The sequence below is a fragment of the Mustela erminea genome, chromosome 3, assembly GCF_009829155.1.
Source record: "Mustela erminea isolate mMusErm1 chromosome 3, mMusErm1.Pri, whole genome shotgun sequence".
In the NCBI taxonomy this organism is placed as follows: Eukaryota; Metazoa; Chordata; class Mammalia; order Carnivora; family Mustelidae; genus Mustela; species Mustela erminea.
In genome coordinates, this window is record NC_045616.1 from 105,770,691 (window position 1) to 105,788,593 (window position 17,903).

A 17,903-nucleotide genomic window follows, 5' to 3' on the forward strand; every position below is an offset into this window, starting at 1 on the left:
TTTATAATCACACCTAACTCCTAGCCATAGTCCTCACTTTGCTATTTTTCCTCTACATTACTTTCATATTTATCTACCACAGTACTGACTGGATTTTCTGCAATACCAATCCTGCTCTTCACTGCTTCCAGTATAAATGGTAATTCGACAGACATACTCTTTTTTTCCCTCATCATTTTTTTTTTAAATCTTATTTGTATCTCTTGTTTTCTTATTCCCTTTTCCTCTTGTAGCTGTTCTCACGTGAGCATAAAATTGAGTGGGAGCATGGGGAGTCATCTAATCCAGGGAGGCAAATTCTTAGAAAATATGCTGACAGATATATCTATACTTCATATACGGTAAGCTTATGGCCAAGGCACTTACGACTAATCAATTGGATGTGGCCTACAAAAGCAAATCTGTTTGCCATTCATGGCCTTTTCCAATCTTCCATGTCACAAATGAAGAAACTAAGGACAAGTATAAGAGAGTCTGTACCAAATTGTACAGGTAAGATTGGGAAATAGATCCATATCTGAAAATGAAATGGAAAACCAACGCCATTTGCATTCTTTTAGTTCCAAGTCTTTGCTTGGCCTCAGGGATGTTTTGCAACTAGGCTGGCTGTAGGGTCCTTCTGGATGACAAAGAACTCTCAGGAGGGATCTGCTGATAAAGCTATTTTTCAAAAGTGTTCTCGCCTGAAGAATTTACTGCCTAAATAAGGCAAAAGAAGGAAAGACTTCCTCTTTATCCCACCTCTAGTTTTATTTATCTTATTTAAGACTTCTGTCCCCACCTTTCTCTTCAGCTAATCACATCAATCTTTAAAAGCAAACAGGATCTAATCCGGCTATATGTAACTAACAACACAAAATAGCACTAGTAAGAATGGGTTAAGGAAAGGCAATTTTCTATTTTATCACAAAGAATATGGCTATGTATTATAGACCTCACTTCAGAAGAGAGGCAGTATTATTTAGTGTCTAGGGCCATGCATACTGGATCCAGCTTCTGGCATTTGAAGTCCATCTCCAGCACTTTTTGATTTGTGACTTTGAGCAAGTTAGTTAAGCTTTTATTGCCTCAGCTTCTTTGTCTGTAAAATGGGGATTATAATATCAGTACCTACCTTACAACAACGTTGTATAGATTAAATAAGTCACATACACAAAGCACTTGGAAGGGTTCCTGGCATATAGTAAGTGATATATAAGTGTTTGCAATGGTTATTTCACCACACCCAGACGTAATGTACATAATGATCTTATGACGTAGATATTGCTTTTCCCATGAGGGAAATAAAAACTCAGGAAGTTACAGTACCAATTTTAAATAAAGCATAGAAAGCTAATATTTCCAACTTGGGGAAGCCATGGAACGCTTCTTAGAATAGGTGGATAAGTACATAGGGAAGGAAGGAGACCATTAAAATATGAATGGTTGAAAAAAAGAACAAAAGATGTCAAACCCTGGGTGTCAGGTTCTTCTGGGGAAGGATACCAGGTGCATAAGACTTGGACCAGCAACACTATATCATTCCTTGCCTATTTATTGGGCATTAGTTAAATATACACCAGGATGTAATTATGATGAGGAACGTAAGACAGTAGAGAAAACATAACCCCAGCCTGAAATGTAAGTACTATGTATTCTTCTAGGAGAGAAGAAATGGAGGGTAGAGATTGGTCATTTTCATGCCCTTTTATTATATTATTTTCTAATAAATTTCTTAGCACTGATCAGATGAAATTTTCCATAATGATCATACTTTGAGGTCCATTCCTATTACTGAAAATGTCATCAAAGTCTGTCCTCTCAATGATGGTGTCAGAATAGGGGTTGCAAGCTGAAATCCTATAGGAGCCAAAAGGGATAATAAACCAATGAGGCATTCTGGATATAAGTGCAGGAGCACTAGGAATGTAAAAGTTGAGGTGTAGACCACAGAAACCTGGGGAGCATACAGCCTGTATAAAAGGCACGCGCTCTTCACTTGTAGTGGGTTATTGCCAGGTCTTTTTAAATCTTTGAAAGAATCCAGAAATCTGAGAATTTAATGTGAAAGCTCTTTATTTTTAAATACTGCATCAATGGGACGCCTGGGTGGCTCAGTTGGTTAAGCAGCTGCCTTCGGCTCAGGTCATGATCCCAGGGTCCTGGGATCGAGTCCCACATCGGGCTCCTTGCTCGGCAGGGAGCCTGCTTCTCCCTCTGCCTCTGCCTGCCTCTCTGTCTGCCTGTGCTCGCTCGCGCTCTCTCCCTCTGTCTCTGAAAAATAAATAAAATCTTTAAAAAAAATAATAATAAAATAAATAAGTAAATACTGCATCAAATATTATAAACAAAACTAGGTGTGCCAAACGTGTGTGAGTGTCATTTTTTAGCACTTGGCAACCAGCTGGGAGCTCGAACAATCAATGATATACAGTGGATGCCGTTGTCTTTCCAGCTCTCTGAGAAAACCCAAAAGTCCTGCTCCAAAACCCTCCTCCCAGATACCCTCTACTCTATCCCCTTATGCCCACTGGCTCCCCAGACAATAAGCCAGACAACTTAAACCAAGAGTCTTACCGCCAAGGTATTGCCGCTGAGATTTTCAAGTTTCAAGTCCCTGGTTTAGAGTGAGTCATTTCAGATTCAATTAGTGGAGAGTTCCTCTGGGTTTGTCACTATTGGCAGAGGGGAAATGACTCAGACAGTGGAGTATGCAGTGCCTAATGGGTCCAGCATGTGAGGGCTTTTGAGATTGCTGGGTATAGTGCTCATGGTACCCAAAGGGAGCACAGAGGAGGGCTAGAGGTTGCAACATGCTCTCAGCTAAACTCACTGCTGGCTCTTTTCAACTAAAAAGAATTTGAGATATTTGCATCTGTCCTTGAACATAAAGTAGGTCCAGCTCCTCAAAGATATGTATTATTACAAGCACTCTGGTTCCTTCCCTAACCTTCTTTTCTTCTGTCTGTCCAAACTGTGCATGCCCTTTGCATTTGGTATCACCAAGCTTTGCAGTTCTCCCAACCCCCTTTCTTGCTTCTATACCTTTGTAAATGCCTCTTTGTCTTCCTGGGATGCCTTTGGCATTTATATTTTACCTTTGTATTTCACAGTACCTTGTACATGGACAGGCAGTCAATAAGGGTTTACAGACCTGTACTGAATTGGAATACTACACAGCCCTGAAGTGACCACATTGTGACCTATCTCAATTTTGTGGGCCAGACCTAAAATATGATTGACTCAGGCTCTGCCATCTAAGCCTTTCTGAGCTATCTGTGGGCATGAGTGGAGTGATTAGAGTAGAGAAAACAGGAATACACAAATAATTGAAAAGCCAGTAGTTTCACCCCAGTGATATCATTCACTCAAATTCAGTAAACATTCTTTGAAAAAATACTTTGTCAGGTATTATTCTAAACACTTGGGATGTAGCAGTCAGGGAGAGGAATCTGTTCCCTGCTCTTTTAAAGCTTATATGTGGTAGGGGAAGAGAAGTAAATCAGTCAATATAAACATGAGAGTACCAGGTAATACTAAGTTCAATGAGAAAAATCCCATAATCTGATAGAGACAAAATAGGTGAGGTGGCATCTCAAACAGAGTAGCAGGCTTGGTCTTTCTAGAAAAGCATTGTTTGTGCTGAGACATAAGCGATGAGGACTCAGCAATGCTGACAGGAAGAAAGAAAGAGCATTCTCATAGAGGAAACAGGAAATTCTAGGAGCTGGGAATGAATTCGGTGTGTTCCAGAAAGACAAGGGTCAGAATGGCTGGGGCAGCATTACAGAGGGCAAGAAATAAATTTTGAGAAGTAGTCAGGCCCAGAGAATGAGGGGCCCTATGAGACCACAATAAGGAATCTGAACTATTCTGAATGTGATAGCAAACCAGTTTTATACAACTTTCTGTCATGTTATGACTTTCCTCCACTTGGCCATGAGAGGAGGAGAAACAATGGAACAGAACAGCTGAGGCTGAGATGGAGTGCTGGATGGCCCTTTGCTTATGGACCCTGTTTCAGGCCAAAAGGCCTTTATTGTTAGGCATCAAGGCCTTGGCATTGCTATTATGAACTTGTAGACTCCATGACGTGCACTATTGTTGAAACAATTAGACACAGGCAATGTCCTTTCTGATGCATACAGGGCTCTTTGGGGGTCTGTATTCTTCCTTTGCATATAAAATCTATGAGTATGTTGTTTCTCATACCTTAACATACATATGAAACATCTTAGCAGATCATAATACAATGCAGGTTCTGATTTGGTAGATTTCCTTTTCTTTCTTTCTTTCTTTTTCTTTTTTTCTTTTTTTTAGCTGCTTGATGAATAAATTTATTATCTTTACCTGAAAAATCTTAATAGAAAAATATGGTTTGGTTTATTAGCTCTCAACAGCCCACTCCTGAGTGCTAGGAAGCTAGCCTTTTTCTGAGCTATGCAGTTCCTCTCCTGGGCAAGAGACATTTTGGGATGGTTCCACTTTTTTCCTTTTTACTTCTTTTTTAGGCTTCTTCTCGTAGAATAGATTCTCTCATATAACAGTGTGAGCTTTCTTAAAAATGTTCTCCATTATGTCTGGAGTTACATTGTTTGTGTATTGAGAGAATTGTTTTTTATAAGTATTTAATCTTCTTCCATTAGGTATCACATATAATCTGCAACATTCTGACCCATGATGTGCTTCTATTGTAGTTCTGCATTAAATTCATTGCATTCTGAATCACAATCAGGGAATAATTTGGTACTGTGAGGGGTAGACAAGTCTCCATCCACAGCTCCCTTGAGTGCCCCAAAAACTTCATTTCCAGTAGTAGTTCTGGCAAGCCTTGCATCCAGATAGTGGGTGATGACACCACATTGGCCATCAATCTTCCCATATTGTATTCATCTCTGGTCACCTCCAGTTGGCCTTCATAGATCTTGTCCATGCCAAACCTGTTGAGAAGCCTGTGGACCAGCAACATGCCCATACAATATGATGCATCATAATTTTTCAGGCCAACCTTCATGCCATACATTGGGAGTTCATAAGCATAAGCTGCACAGACTATCATATCTCCTTCTCTACAGGCATAAACAATCTGACAAATGACATCTCCTTTGATCATGCACTATCATCCTGTATTTAGGTGTGTTGTACTTATTTTTATCCTGAGTTACCAAGCATTTCTGAGTATAGTAATCTTTTACCCTCTCATCTTTTTCTAAATTTCACATGCTATCTCTTGAAGTAAGCCTTATTCTTGACCACTTTTAACTCCCATCCTGCAGAACAAAGACTAGTGTCTGTGGCTTGCTATTGAGCAGCCAGGGTGTTGCATTTCAAGTAATCTCAGAAGTGATACTGAGGCATCATATAGTCAGATCATGCAGTCTGAGGACTACATTTTAAGAAGCCAGAACTAAGGCCCCTTTGACTAGGATGCAGTTGGATTCCTTCACCTGTCTCCAGTTTACCCGTTCAGATTCAATCCCGTTGGTTCCAGAGCTGGAGTGACCTGATATAAAAGGAAGTAAAAGATGAAAAATATAAGTATAAGATGTATAAGATAAGAAGTATAAGATGCAATTTGAGGGGCACCTGGGTGGCTCTCACCCTTTAACCTAGGGTGGCACCTAGGTTAAAGCCTCTGCCTTCAGCTCAGGTCATGATCCCAGGGTCCTGGGATCAAACCCCGTGTAGGGCTCTCTACTCAGCGGGGGGCCTGCTTCCTCTCTCTTTCTCTCTCTGCCTACTTGTGATCTCTGTCTGTCAAATAAATAAATCAAATCTTAAAAAAAAAAAGATGCAATTTGAAATCATACCTAGGCCCATGGGATCCTGAATTAAATAGTGAGGTCAGATGGACCAAGTCAAATAAAAGTCCTATGCATGTTAGGTAGTCACTCTATTTGCCCCTCCGAAGACACCAAGGTCATTTGTTCCAGAATCTCTTAGAAGACAGAAGGCAATTTGAAACCAAACCTGAACCCTGAGCACCTAGGGCTGGCCAGTGGGGCCAGCTGACCCTGATCAAATGGCACCCCACTTCTGTCTCCAGAGACACCAGTCTCCCCAGCCTGGCTTCTGCAAGGAAAGCTTTTTTTTTTTTTTGTATTGCACAGGATATTAGCCACTTCCTTCTCTATAATTCATCCTTCCACTTTGCCATCTGGAATATTTCTCTTTTACAAGTGCCTAAGTTGTTACAGTTTGAGGCAGTTGAATCTTAAATTTGCCATTTTAGGTAATTTATTGTTTTTAATGCTTTCTTCCCTAAATTCAGAGTCTGTGGTTTGAAACAGACTCCAGTCAGGATTTCTGCTTCCTACTTGGATATCTGGTGGTCTGCCCTTTCCTGGTCTTCTCTGGATTTATTTTTCAGCTTCCCAGTGGTGACTACCAAGGGTTTCTTCAAATCACTCCTCCCACTGAATCCCATTAGTTTCCACCATCCCGTCACTGTCCTGAATGCCTTGGTCAGACCTCTTATGGTGGGAGCTAAGAGGTCTTACTGTGTCTAAAACATCTTTATACTGATACTCTAAATCCTGCTTTTAAAAACCTTTTGGGCTATGGTCATATAAACAATAGGTAGAAATAAGTACAAAGTAAACAATGAGATTTGAAGAGAAAGAAGCCTCACAATTTTGAATATTTACTGTGTGTAAAAGTCTGAACTGATAGAATAAGAAATATCATTCCTACTGTGCAGATGAAGAAACCAAGGCTCCAAATAATTTTCCCAAGGGATCCTGAGTTACAAAGTGGTGAGGTCAAAACTTGTACAAGATCTAACTCAAAGCCCATGTGTTTGTCATCAGGTTAGTACTGGAGGATTAGGTGAAGAACAGGATACCAGGCAAAGGATGAAAACCACGTTCTGATGGTATTCAGGGGTGGGATAATCGAGTAGAAGTCAAATCAGGAAGCAGAATGGGCACAGAATTTCTAGAACAAAGTACCAGCTACTAGATAGAAGCTTTATGTTGAACTAACCTTGGCATTATCTCAAGATTTTATGAGCTTCTTATTTATGGGAAGAGCTGTACTTCTGGTTTGGTTACCTTGAAGCTTGCAAATGAAAGTGAATGGCAATAATCTGCTTTATGGAAATTTTGAGTAGGAGTGGGAGATTAGTTGATCCCTGGAAATTTTTCCATGATTCTCTTTGAAGAGGCATGTTTAGCTATCAATACCCTAGTGGTTCTCAAACCTTGGGAGCTTTGGAATATTTAGTATATGTGGGCCCCATCCAAGACCAACTGTTGGGCTTCTAGCTGTGGGACCCTGGCATTTATGCTCTCTGAAACTATCCAGGACTGATGGGATGCCAGGGTTAAAACAACAGCCTCAGGATAAATGAACTTACTATTTTTCCTTGCTCTGAGAAGGACAGACTTAAAACACTGCACAGTTCTAAGGGGCAGAGGAGAATAGGGAAAGCTTTCTAGTGCTAGAAGTTGGAAATCTGAACTTTTGTCATTTGGAAGGAGAAAAAGACACATTTTAACCACTTTCCAATTTTGTCAAAGGACCATCCGCCCAGAAATTCTCTTCATCTCATGTTTTGATGAGTCCAGCTTCCAGGGTTTAACCTTCATGGAATCAGGTTCCAGAGTGAGTTTGGTAACATCTGACACTCACTTAAAAAGCTCAATTTTAAAACTCACCACACTACATACAAGATCTGCTCTTTATCTAAAGCACTGGCAGCTAGGGAAAATGCTGCTTCGTTGATTTTAGACCCAGATAATCAAAGGGACAGACACAATAGTTATTTGTCCTGACCAAGCTGCTTAGGAAGCCATCAGGGAGCCAGAGCTAGGCTCTGTCCATCCTAGACTGTATTCTTGAAGTGGAGCAGCATTTAAGATGCTCCTGAAATGTGATGAGAAATATAAACATCCCAATAAAATTAACAGGGAATGCTGAAGGGAAACAGTCTGTGTACCCAGCTCAACCCAGCCTCATTATGGTGGCCTCATAATGGGGCATCATGGTTATAGTTCCAACTTTTTAGCAAGCCTCTCTTTTTTTTGGAATTGCTGTAAGACCCCAAGATGAACTATAGCACACTAAATCAGAAATGAACTATAGAAGATGATGGAAATTTCAAAGCAAGATGACCCCCAGCTAGCATTCACTCTTTCCTAATTTGTCCTTGGTCTCTTTCTTGGGATGTATTACAACTCAGAAAAAAATAAATAAATAAATAAATAAATAAATAAACCAGATTCATGATAGCTAAATGAGGTTTTTGCCTAAGAAGAGGTATGGTCGATAGAGAGAACATAAAAATCCCATAGAGTTGAACAAGACTTTTAGAGCTCGTCTAGGTTAGTGTATCCATCAGGATTGGGCAAGAAATGAAAATGTCTTCCCCATATCCCATGAGTTCATTTCATTGGTAGGATGTAATCCAAATACAAAACCTTAGCTACCCAAGTCTGAGAAATGTAATTTTTGTTCCTAACTATTCTAAATGGAAGAATGGTAAAAAGAAAGTTTAGAGAACCAATCCAAGGATTGCCCAAAACCAGCAATTTTCAACCTGTATACCATGGAATAGTGACATGTAGCTACATGTTATTTTTTTAAGACTTATTTGAGAGAGAGAGAGCGCATAGGAAGAAGGGCAGAGGAAGAAGAAGGGAGAATTTCAGGCAGACTTCTCACTGAGTTTGGAGTCCAACATAGGGTTCAATCCCAGGACCCGAGATGACAACCCGAGCAAAAACCAAGAGCTGGACGCTCAATCAACTGTACCACCCAGGTGTCTCCATGTTTTGTTTTGTTGTTGTTGTTGTTTTTTAAGAGATTTTGTTCTCAGATGAATTTGAGCCATCCTTGACAAAACAAAGCTGAATATGATTCTTTACTGAAATAGGCCTCAGGGTCTTCAACATCCATGTGGGTAACCCAGTTTTTCATATTTTAGGAAACATGAATTGGGTAAACACTTATCTAAGCCCATTTTTCAGATGAGAAAGCTGGAGTCCAGAGAGATTAAATAAGACACCTGAAGTTGAATAGCCAGTTCCAAACCAGAATCCATGTCCCTTAAGCAGCCAGGCATGTTCTCTGCTAGAAGAGAATGAAAAAGAGGTAGGGGTGGCAGACCAGCCAAAAAGAAGAAAGATGAAACTGACAGGAAGGTGAGAAGGGCTAGAAATCTAGAGGAAGAATATGCATCTATGTCTCTCCTAGTTACTGAGAGGAAAAAGTACAAATCACTCTGCATGTGTCCTGACCCAGACGCAGAGTGATTTCATTAAAGAGGTCGGAGCCCTGAACCCACTTCTCATCCCTTCCCACATGTGCCTAGAATATGTTGATACTTTAGCCTCAATTAGTAACAGAGAAAACTGGTTCTGTGGAACATGTCATCTTTAAAAATAGAACCAGAGTCCAGTGGTTTCTAAATAGTCAGGAGAAGCTCTGTCTTCTGGTATCAGCTATTTATTTGTATTTCTGTTTCATAAAACGCACCTTCTCTGGTCCTAGACTTCCATTAGACGTCTGCTCTCCTGCCCCAGATGTGCTACACAGATTCCTGTCTTCTTGACTCAGACCTCTGAGAACAGGGCCAGTGACTTTCTCCTCTGGTCCCTGCCAAGGTTGTCACTGTGGTGAGGATGTTTGTGTTTGATAGTAATTCCTCCTTTAGATGTGCTCTTAGGGAAAGGAAGGAAAAGAAGAAATACCTTTTTCAGCCACTATGCCTCAGGGGCCACATCTCTTTCTCTCAGCCAACCTGCACATTTGTTAATTCTTTTTAATAAAAATTTTAGTGTGTCAGTTCTTTCTGGTTTGGGTATATTTTGTCACTCACAAGAAGTAAATTGTAATTCTGAAATGATGGTGGGCAATCTGGTGATGTTATGGTGCCACGTCTCTCCTCCACCCCTGTCTGTCTCTCTCTCTCTCTCTCTCTCTATCTCTTTCTCTTTCACAAGCACTCTCTTCCTCAGGTAACAGACAGAAACCTAAGCTCAATCAGCAAAGCTGAAAAAGACTTAGGATTCTCTAGTAATGTAGCATTTCCTTTTCTGATAGATTTGATTTTAAATGAACCATTCTGGAAATGAAGAACTCAGTAATTTGTGAAGCAATTTATACTATAAATAGCTATTTATCTCTATTAGTTAACACATGTTTGGCCACAAGTAATAGAAGAGCCCATTAAAACTGGCTTTAACCCCATCTCATACATACCCCACCCCCAAAAGGTAATTTACTGATCACCCAAAGAACAGTTAAGGAGTAGACCTACTTGCTATACTGTCGGATCCAGGAGCCAAAACGTTACCGGGACACAATTTCTCCCTCGCTACCCCTGCTCCCTGCTCACCCTCAGCAGACTTCTCTCAGCCAAGAGGTGCCCAGATGCCCCAGACTGACAGCCTCACAGCTCCCAGTCAGCAAAAAGAGAGTCTATCCTTCAACTGCTCAAGCAGGTCCTTAGATGAGTTTCACTGTACCAAGTTCAACCATGTCCAGTCTCCAGAACCAGTCACTGTTCATGGGATTGCCATGACCTGGGTCATGGGCCCACTTCTGGAGCCAGTAGTGAGGTGCTGTTACCAGGATGCCAGGCAATTATTGCTGGTCAGGAAAAAATACTCTCAGTTACACTCTATTTATGTATCATTCATTTATTCATTTTTGCAGAGATGAATTGAGGACTTGTTTTGTGCTGGAAACTAGGGATAAAATCCTGGATAACTTCTGTTTGTCCTTCATGATACAGCTGAAGAGTCAGCAGTTTCATGATGAATTTCCTTCACTGACACCCCCTCAGCAGAACAAGGTATTCCCTCCTGATGCTCCTGCTTTTCTCAGTAAATACCTACCATAGCACACACTATTCAGATTTATACTGATGTCTCATCATCTTTCTCCCTAATTTACTGTGAGCTCCTGGAGGACAGGTCTTCTGTCTTATTTATTTTGGCCTCCCCATATACCAACAGCAGGCACAAAGCACTCAAAAAACCTTTGCTGAATAAATATATGAGCGATGAGTTATTTAATTAGTGAATTAATACATGTGTTCCTTGGAGATTTTGGAAACTCTCAGGAGAAAAGAAATCCTTAAATAACTAACTGGAATACAGTGCAATCAATGGGACAACAGCTGTATGACCAAAGACCTGGGAAGCACAATGGAAGATGATGTGTAACAGAATTATTGAAAAAATTTAAGATATTTTTTGGTATTTCAAATCTAAATCTATCTCCCTATGACTTGTACCTGCATTTTTTAGTTTTTCATTTTTTGAATAACTCCAAATATGTCTATCTGTTTTTCTAGCATCTGGGACAATTCCTGACAACACATGAGGCACTTAATCAATATTTCTAAGAGAAATCATTGCGTTTTCTCAGCTACATAACAGTATCAGTTGTGTAAAGATAGGTATCTTATCGTACTATTGGATATTCTCTGATAATTGCTATTTCATTGTAAGAGTGAAAATACTCTCTTGTTGACAGTCCCCTGTGTTGGTATGTCTGCAATCCCAAAATCAAATTGAAAATTGGTTGTTTGGAACCTGAATTACATTTTTTTAGGTAAAATATGGTCAATGGTGCTTGCTTTCCAAGCTATTACTCACTAGCTGATTTGGTGGCTATTGGCGCTCACCTGGGACTCAGGAGTCAGAAGCCTCTAAGTAGTCCCAACCCTCATTTAAGGTGTAAGTTGGGTTCAGGCAGAACTGGGTCAAATCAGTCTCAGCCTCCTTTAACTGCTGATATCCCTCTTCCTTCCTCTACTGTCCTCTTCACCCATGGCCTTCTGCTGCACTAAGGCTTCCATAGCTATGGTGGCCTTAAAGATGCACCACTCAAAATTCCTACTGTGTCATTGTGACTATAATTGATAAACAGCCCCAGATGCTGTGCTTCAAATCTACCATGCCATCTGCTCTGAGGCTTTGCTTCCCTTGGGCTACTCTCACCCGATGATTGAGCACAAGAGGGGTACTAAGGCAGGCCCATACTTATGAGGTGCTAGGTACATTGGCTCTAGGACTCTCCTTCAGCTTGGCCAAAAATGTCCTAGCTCTGTGCTATATTCGGAGACTCTGCCAACCCAGCTGCCTATCCTTCCTTCCCTCTGGCCTGCACAGGGTCAGCCCTGCACTGTGGTCAGATATCTCTTCTTACCTTCTCAAACTGCTCCTCTGCATCTCTTACAGACATTTTCTAGTGGATCTCTTGCATGTCTAATTCTGTCTTGGCCTCTGTTTCTTGCATGACCAGGAGTAACACATTCACGATCTTGAGATTGCACAAAGGAAGCATACAGCAGGGAGACTTCTTCAACCCCAATAACTGATGAGCATTTTCTTGCCTGTGGTACAGGAGAGAGTGGTTGGCCAGTGCATTAAGGAATTATTAATTCAAACAAGAGGAGGTGGACTTACCTAATGGAGCTGAAAAAGATCTGAGACTCTTATACTTGCAGTTAGCACCCAGTCTTCCTCAAGACCCTAAGGTCAGATAGATAATCTGCTCTTCCCGATTTCCTGACTTAAATTTCAGACTGTTTCTTATTTTTAATTGATTTATACTTTAAAATGACTTTGAAGATTCATCTTGATCTGCTTTTACATGGAAATAAATGGGAGTAAAAAGAAAAGGTTTCCAGTGCAATTTTTTAATTTCAATTCAATTAGCCAACATATAGTACGTCATTAGTTTTGATATAATGCTCAATGACTTCATTGGTTGTGTGTAACACCCTGTGCTCATCACATCGTGTCCCTTCTAAATACCCATCACCCAGTTACCCCATTCCATCTCCCTTTCCTCAACCCTCAGTTTGTTTTCCAGAGTCCAGAGTCTCTCATGGTTTGGCTCCCTCTCTGATTTCTTCCCATTCAGTTTTCCCTCCCTTCACCTATTCTCCTCTGCACTATGTCTTATATTCCACATATGAGTGAAACCGTATAATAATTGTCTTTCTCTGCTTGACTTATTTCACTTAGCATAATCTCCTCTAGTCCCATCCATGTCCTTTCTCTTAAATGGTAGGTATTCATCCTTTCTGAAGGCTGAGTAATATTGCATTGTGTATATGAACCACATCTTCTTTATCCATTTATCTGTTGAAGAACATCTCAGCTCCTCCTGCAGTTTAGCTATTGTGGACATTGCTGCTATGAACATTGGTGTGAATGTGCCCCTTCTTTTCACTACATCTGTATCTTTGAGGTAAATATCTAGTAGTGCAATTGCTGGGCCTAGGGTAGCTCTACTTTTAACTTCTTGAGGACCCTCCATACTATTGTCCAGAGTGGCTGCACAGCTTGCATTCCCGCCAACAGTGTAAGAGGGTTCCCCTTTCTCCACATCTTCACCAACATTTGTTGTTTCCTGCCTTATTAATCTTAGCCATTCTAACTAGTGTAAGGGGGTATCTCAATTGCACCAAAAACCATAAGATGGTTAGGAATAAATCTAACTAAAGAAGGTAAAGGATCTGTGCTCTAGAAACTACAGAACACTTATGAAAGAAATTGAAGAAGACACACAGTGGTGGAAAACACTCCATGCTTATGGATTAGAAGAATAAACATTGTTAAAATGTCTATCTTGCCCAGAGCAATCTACACTTTCAGTGCAATCCCTATCAAAATATCATTGACATTTTTTTAGAGCTAGAACAAACAATCCTAAAATTTATATGAAACCAGAAAAGATCCTGAATCACCAGGGGAATGTCAAAAAAGAATACCAATGTGGGGGGCATCACAATGTCTGACTTCAAGCTATGTTACAAAGCTGTGACTATCACAAGAACATGGTACTGGCACAAAAACAGACACATAGATCCATGAATCAGAATAGAGAGCCCAGAAATGGCTCAGCTCTATGTTCAAGCAATCTTTGACAAAGCAGGGAAGAATATCCAATGGAAAAAAGATAGTCTCTTCAATAAATGGTGTTGGTAAAATTGGACAGCCACATGCAGAAGGATGAAACTGAACCATTCTCTTACACCATACACAAAGATAAATTCAAAATGGTTGAAAGACCTCAATGTGAGACAGGAGTCAATCAAAATCCTAGAGGAGAACACAGGCAGTAACCTCTTCGACGTCAGCCGTGGCAACTTCTTGCAAGACACGTCTCTAAAGGCAAGGGAAACAAAAGCAAAAATGAACTATTGGGACTTCATTAAGATAAAAAGTTTCTGCACAGCAAAGGAAATAGCCAACAAGGCTAAAAGGCAACCTACGGAATAGTAGAAGATATTTGCAAATGACATAACAAATAAAGGATGGGTATCCAAGATCTATAAAGATCTTAAACTCACACCCCAAAAATAAATAATCCAGCCAAGAAATAAGCAGAAGACATGAACAGACACTTCTCCAAAAGAAGAAATATAAATGTCTAACAGACACATGAAAAAGTGTTCCACGTCACTTGCCATCAGGGAAGTACAAATCCAGTGCAATTTTTATGAGTTTCTGTCCCTTCACCTCCCAGCAACACTATGCATGCAGTCCTGTCAGACTGAGACATTGGACATGTCAGGTGAATAACCTGGATCCTTTTTACACAATTTTGTCTGTTCCTTATACGTCTGTTCAGTATTTAATAGGAATGGAAAAAATAATAAGAGTAAATGCTTTCTTATGTTTAAGATAAAGAAATATTTTCCATGTACATACTACACATGATTTTTGAACTAGACAATTTCTTGAGGAGGCATATTAAACTCTTTAAATGTAGACATTTTAAGAAGCCATCCCCAGAAAAGACCACATACAGCATCATGAATTTTTCAGTTTCAGAATTTCAGCAGGCTGGTTGGTTACACAGAACTCTCAGAGGGCCAGTCTCAAAGTTAGTGGTGAAGGCTTGTATGCACCATGTACTGCCACCAAAAAAAATATCAACAGAGAAAGGTTGGCAGCAATAGGGAGTGTTTAACTGCAGCCAAACCAGTTTATGCCTCACCAGTTTTGTTAACCATCGTGTGTGGAGAGCTGAGTTAACTGGATCCCTACTCTAGTTTTATGCCAATAACATTTTGGGAGCCCCTCTTGACTGGTGCTCTGGACAGCTGCCTAGTGGTTCACCCATTAATCTGGCCTGTATCATTCTTAGCCTGGGGTATAGAATGGACTCAGACTGAAATACCATGTCATGTCTCTGAAAAGCCCCCAGAGAGCCTGAGTGCCATCTGGCCAGAAGAAGACTGGGGAGAGGGGAACCTGGTAGAGACAGATAAAAGAATTTGGTGCTGGTCATGTACCTGGAAGGGTGAAGGAGGGCTGTGGCAGGAAATCACAGGTTTTTCTCACCATCTGAGAAGGAATGTCTTCAGTGAAAGAAGGGAGGGGGTAGAGGTTTTCAGTTTTGCCATTCCTCCCGCCCCCAAGAACATTTGGCAAAGTCTGGAGACTTCTTTTGGGTTGTCACAACTGGTGGAGAGGTGCTATTGGCATCTAGTGGGTAGAGACCAGAGATGCTGCTAAACATCCTATAATGCGTGGAATAGTCCCCACAATGAAGAATTATCTGGTCCAAAAGATCAGTAGTGCTGAGTCTGAGAAACCCTGCTAGACCCAGGCTTACCTCTAGTCCTGGGCTAGGATAATTTATGAATCTTTTATTTCCTTTCTCTAATAAAAGCTTTCCTACAAATCTTCCTTTGCTTCAACCTTGGTTTACCTTCTTCTTGTCTGAGTCCTGTAGCACCTAGAGTATGTTCCACACCTTTATTCCATACTGGTGGAGAGCATGAGGGGCCGGAAGCTGGGATGGAGGGGAAGGCAGGGAGCTTTGATACAAGGTACTCCCCATCTTCCCTGTCTGGGCCTTTCATTTGTACCCTGAGGCATTCACAGGAAGGGAAAGCCTTACAGACTAACAAGGAGATGGCTCAAGAATTAGTGACATCCAGATTTGTGCAGAGGAAGGAGAGTTTCCAGAAAAAGTAAGTTTCCTTATTAACACTTACATGGGAGAGGGAGTGCGTGTGGTATGCTTATGTCCTATTTATCTAAATAATGTTTCCATGAAGTCAGAAACCTTACCCTATGTTCTGACTATCCATAAATGCATAACAAACCACCCCTAAATTAGCAGCTTAAAGCAATGTATTAGTATCTCTCACAGTTCTTGAGTTGGCTGGGCTCAGCCAGGTAGTTCTTGCTTAGACATCTCACATGTGGTTATAATCAGATGGTGGTCAAGGCTAGTCATCTGAAGGCTCGACTGGCCTGGATGTCCCAGACAGCTCACTAATACTGGCTGCATTTATTGTTGGCTCTCAGCTTAAAACTCAGCTGAGGCTCCACCTGGAATGTCTACCTGTGACCTCTCCATGTGGGACAGACTTCTTAGAGCATGGCAGCTGTCCTCTAAGAGGGAGCATATGGAAGAGCAAACTGCAAATCTTTTTGTGACCTAGCCTCAGAAATCTCAGATTTCAGATGGTTAGAATAAAGTCACTGAGGCAGATTCAAGAAGAGGGAAATTAGACAACTTCATTTGACATGAAGAGTACATGCCCACAGGGAGGGAAAGGATTGGTTCTTGCCATTTTTGACTGTTTACCACTTCCTACTCTTTCAAGTCTCAAACTCTCCCTCCCAACCCCAAACAAAAGGGCCCAGCATAATGCTGTGCCATGTAGGTGAGAACCAGTATAGAGTAGTGGTTAAGACCATAGGTGTATAGAGGCAGGGAGACTTGGGTTTGAGTCTGGGATATTCCACTTACCATCTGTGGATCTTGGGCAATTTGTCTAACCTGTCTGAGTCTCTTTTGCCTCATTTGTGAAAGGGTGTTAATAAGTACCTCCCTTCTTTGTACCTGTTTGGGGTGTGGGAGAGGATGCTGATCTCAATGAATTCCTTTGGCTTTCTGGCTTCTGTTTAGGTTCAGTCAATGAAGGATCCAGCAGGAGACTGAAGGGCACAAGGCAAGAGAGTTTGAAATATTTCTTCCCAATGGAATGCTGCAGTTCTGTCATTATCTGTGATACTCCATGACCACAGCTTCTGCAGGGCAACTCACATCCTGGCTCCAGCTGTCACTGCTTCGTCCTCTTGCCTCTTCAGGCCTAGGGGTAAAAATGGCTTCTCATTGTAGCTTTGCTTGGGTGCCTTAACATCTTGCCTTGGTCCCTTTAACTCCACCATGCACAGGAAAATAATTCCCTCTGTAAATTATCCCAACATTTCACTGAAGTATGATTCAAGCAAACCAGCAGTTACCTCCTAACGTCTTAAGGGCTACATCCACCAGTGGTTTCCTATTGGTCTCAGGGTGGAGCCCAAGCTCTTCTTCACAAGGGCCCCATAGCCCTGCTAGATCTAGACCCTGCTTGCCTCTCTAGCCCCACTGGGCTGTTTGTCTCCTCTGCATCTAGTACCCTGCCCTTAAGTTAGTTTTTACAATGCTCGTTCCCATTGAATGTGCCTTTAAGCCTTCCTGGAAATCCTGTCCTCATTATTCCACTTCCCTTGCAGAGTTCACTCAGCTTACCCTCAGCTCAAATGCTCCTTGCTTGGGAAAATCTCCACAAATCACTAGATTGGGCATTTTATTTGTTTCTTAAATTTCCTTCATATTTATATCACAATTTATGCATTTGTTTGATCAGACTGTCTCTCCTACTAGACTATAACAGGCAGGGGATTGAACTCATAGAAACAGAAAGTAGAAAAATAGTTGCCAGGGACTGGGAAGTGGAGGAAATAGAGCTAGTCAAAGGGTACAGATTTGAGGTATAAGATGAATAAGGTGTGGGGGCGCCTAGGTGGCTCAGTGGTTTAAGCCTCTGCCTTCAGCTCAGGTCATGATCTCAGGGTCCTGGGATCAAGCCCTGCATCGGGCTCTCTGCTCAGCAGGGAGCCTCCTTCCCCCCCCATCTCTCTGCCTGCTGCTCTGCCTATTTGTGATCTCTC

The 17,903-nt window shown here is 41.3% G+C and overlaps 1 pseudogene; it reads right to left on the reverse strand.

Annotated features, from left to right (window-relative positions):
- Window positions 1-2,302: 2,302 nt before the first annotated feature.
- LOC116585514 overlaps window positions 2,303-17,903 on the reverse strand; it is a 50,602-nt pseudogene continuing 35,001 nt past the window's right edge.